This window comes from Etheostoma cragini, chromosome 11 (assembly GCF_013103735.1).
Source record: "Etheostoma cragini isolate CJK2018 chromosome 11, CSU_Ecrag_1.0, whole genome shotgun sequence".
NCBI lineage: Eukaryota > Metazoa > Chordata > Actinopteri > Perciformes > Percidae > Etheostoma > Etheostoma cragini.
Genome location: NC_048417.1, coordinates 1,851,740 through 1,855,008, shown reverse-complemented (window position 1 = coordinate 1,855,008; position 3,269 = coordinate 1,851,740). Strand labels below are relative to the sequence as shown.

Here is a 3,269-nt window from a genome sequence, read left to right as displayed (position 1 = left end):
GTGTGTGTGTGTGTGTGTGTGTGTGTGTGTGTGAGTGTGTGTGTGTGTGTGTGTGTGTGTGTGTGTTAGAGACAGAGAGCTAGGAAACAAAGGCAGAAACAGTGAGATGGAGGTAGTAATTAAGGTTAAGTAAAGTGTTTTCTTTCATCAAGGGGAACCCAACTTAAAAGGGAAACATGGCTGTATAATTGGGCTAATGCTCCTCTTGCGATGGTTAACGCTTAGCTCTCCTCTGTGCCTCTAAAAGATTTGCACACAATTATCAAAGTGTATTGTGTATAATTAGGCCATGAACAAGGAAAAAGATATCCTTTCTGGCTTTTTAACTGGTCCTCTCAGTGGGTGTGACACCTCTTCTCACTGTGTCTATATGTATCCAGAGGAACTTTACAGATAACACTTAGACCAATGGAGCCAGCAATGTTAACCAGCAGCCCAGTGAGTTCCAGCTGTTAGTTTCAGCATGGACTGTAAACCTCAGACTTCTGAATGGTGAGGAGAAGGTCACTTGAATTTGCCTTCAAAGACGGGCTGAAGCAGAACTAAATACTCTAGCCGAAATTGGCATGGATGGTTACACGTACAAGCCAGAGAAACTAAGACATTGCAGGAAATAATGAAGTTGCTATGTGAAAGAAGCCAGGAGTCAATCAACCAGCAGCAGAACAGCTGACCTAAAGTACCCAGCGCCAGCTGCAGGGCTGAGGGTTTCTTTACCACTCAGCCATCAAAACCTTGGGCATTTAAGTGTTTCCCTCTGCTATGTTATGTCTTGCACACAATATGTAGTCACAGGTTAAATGAAAAAAAGCATTATGCATCATATCCAGAACGTTCACAATCAATCAGCATTTTTTTTACGCTTTTTATTGATGTTTTTTACTTTTTCTTATGTTTCTGTCCCTTTTTTCATCGCTTTCGATGCTTTGTGTCAATGTTTTTCAATGTTTTTTGATGTTTTCAACACCATTAAATTCAGTTTCACATTTCATTTTGAATTTATGGTCAATAATCATTTATAGGAAATTATACCTAATGTTCGAGTTTGAATAGCGGAAATTAGGAATTATTTAGACTAAAATTAAAGGAATGGATGTTAATGATAATCACAGACTGGAATATGTCAACTTTTACAAAAACACTTCAATTTGTTTTTCAAATAATATAAAATTGAATAAGACGCCCGAAAATTAATGAAAGTAGAGATTTGTACCTGCCAAAGAGCATACAATTACAATTGAGTAGTCAAAGGATATATACACACACAAACAAACACGCACACACACACTGATCTGGATAGGTGGATAGCTCAGTGGTTAATGCAACTGACTCTAGTACAGGTGATTGTCGGTTCGATTCCCGGCCGGGCGAGGATATCCAGGTCGACCCTGAGGAGAGGTCATTAGGCCTACCTTAGGCATGAGTGAAACCACCAATGAAAGAATCATTGTATGTAAATAGGAATGATAAAATGTCATAGTATTGTATGTAAAAAAAAACATGAATATAAATAAATTGTCATAGTATTGCATGTAACACAAAAAAGTTGCCATATTATTGTATGTAAAAAAAATCAAGAAAAGTCATAGTATTGAATGTAAAAATAAATTGTCATAGTATTGCATGTAAAAAAAAATATCATTAAAATTCATGGTATTGTATGTTGAAAAGTCATAGTATTCTATGTAAAACATATCATGAAAAGTCAGCATGTAAATAAAAATCATGAAAATACATAATATTGTATGTGAAAAATAAATCATGAGAAGTCATAGTATTGTATGTAAACCAATCATGCAAAGTCATAGTATTGTATATAAAAAGTAATAGTATTGTATGTAAAAGTAATAGTATTGTATGTAAAATAAAAATCAGGAAAAGTCATAGTATTGTATCTGAAAAATAAATCGTCATAGTATTGCATGTAAAAAAATAATATCATTAAAATTCATGGTATTGTATGTTGAAAAGTCATAGTATTCTATGTGAAATATATCATGAAATGACATAGTATTGTATGTAAAAAACATGAAAAGTCATAGAATTGTATGTAAAAAAAATCATAACATGTCATAGTATTGTATGTAAAAAAAAAAAGTTGTCATAGTATTGTATGTAAAACAAAATCATGAAAAGTCATAGTATTGAATGTAAAAATAATCGTCATAGTATTGCATGAAAAAATATAATATCATTCAAATTCATGGTATTGTATGTTGAAAAGTAATAGTATTGTATGTAAAAAAATCATAAAATGTCATAATATTGTATGTAAAAACAATCATGAAAAGTCAAAGTATTGAATGTAAAAATAAATCGTCATAGTATTGCAAAAAATAATATCATTAAAATTCATGGTATTGTATGTTGAAAAGTCATAGTATTGTATGTAAAAAGAATCATGAAATGTCATAGTATTGTATGTAAAAAAAAAAATTGTCATAGTATTGTATGTAAAAAAAATCATGAAATGTCATAGTATTGTATGTAAAAGAAAAAATTGTCACAGTATTGTATGTTGAAAAGTCATAGTATTCTATGTAAAACATATCATGAAAAGTCAGCATGTAAATAGGAATCATGAATATACATATTATTGTATGTGAAATAAATCATGAAAAGTCATAGTATTGCATGTAAAAAATAATATCATTAAAATTCATGGTATTGTATGTTGAAAAGTCATAGTATTCTATGTGAAATATATCATGAAATGTGACCATGTAAATAAGAATCCTGAAATTACATAATATTGTATGTGAAAAATAAATCATGAAAAGTCATAGTATTGTAAGTAAAAGAAATCATGAAAAGTTGTAGTATTGTATGTGAAAACATATTGTGAAAAGTCATAGTATTGTATGCCAAATAAATGTGAAAAGTCATAATATTGTATTTAAAAAGAAATCGTCATAGTATTGTATGTAAAAAACAATTGTCATAGTATTGTATGTAAAATAAATCATGAAAAGTCATAGTATAGTATGTAAAATAAATCATGAAAGTCATAGTATTGTATGTAAAATAAATCATGAAAGTCATAGTATAGTATGTAAAATAAATCATGAAAGTCATAGTATTGTATGTAAAAATTAAATTGTCATAGTATTGCATGTAAAAAATAATATCATTAAAATTCATGTTATTGTATGTTGAAAAGTCATTTTATTGTATTTTTAAAAAATCATGCAAAGTCATAGTATTGTATGTAAACCAATCATGAAAAGTCATAGTATTGTATATAAAAAAAACATAAAAAGTAATAGTAT

General features: G+C 29.5%; 1 protein-coding gene across 1 annotated transcript in view; it reads right to left on the bottom strand.

The window, feature by feature from the left end:
• The window catches only part of LOC117953175 (ly6/PLAUR domain-containing protein 1-like), a 21,509-nt gene that overhangs the window by 1,870 nt on the left and 16,370 nt on the right, over nucleotides 1–3,269 (bottom strand). The window lies entirely within an intron of this gene.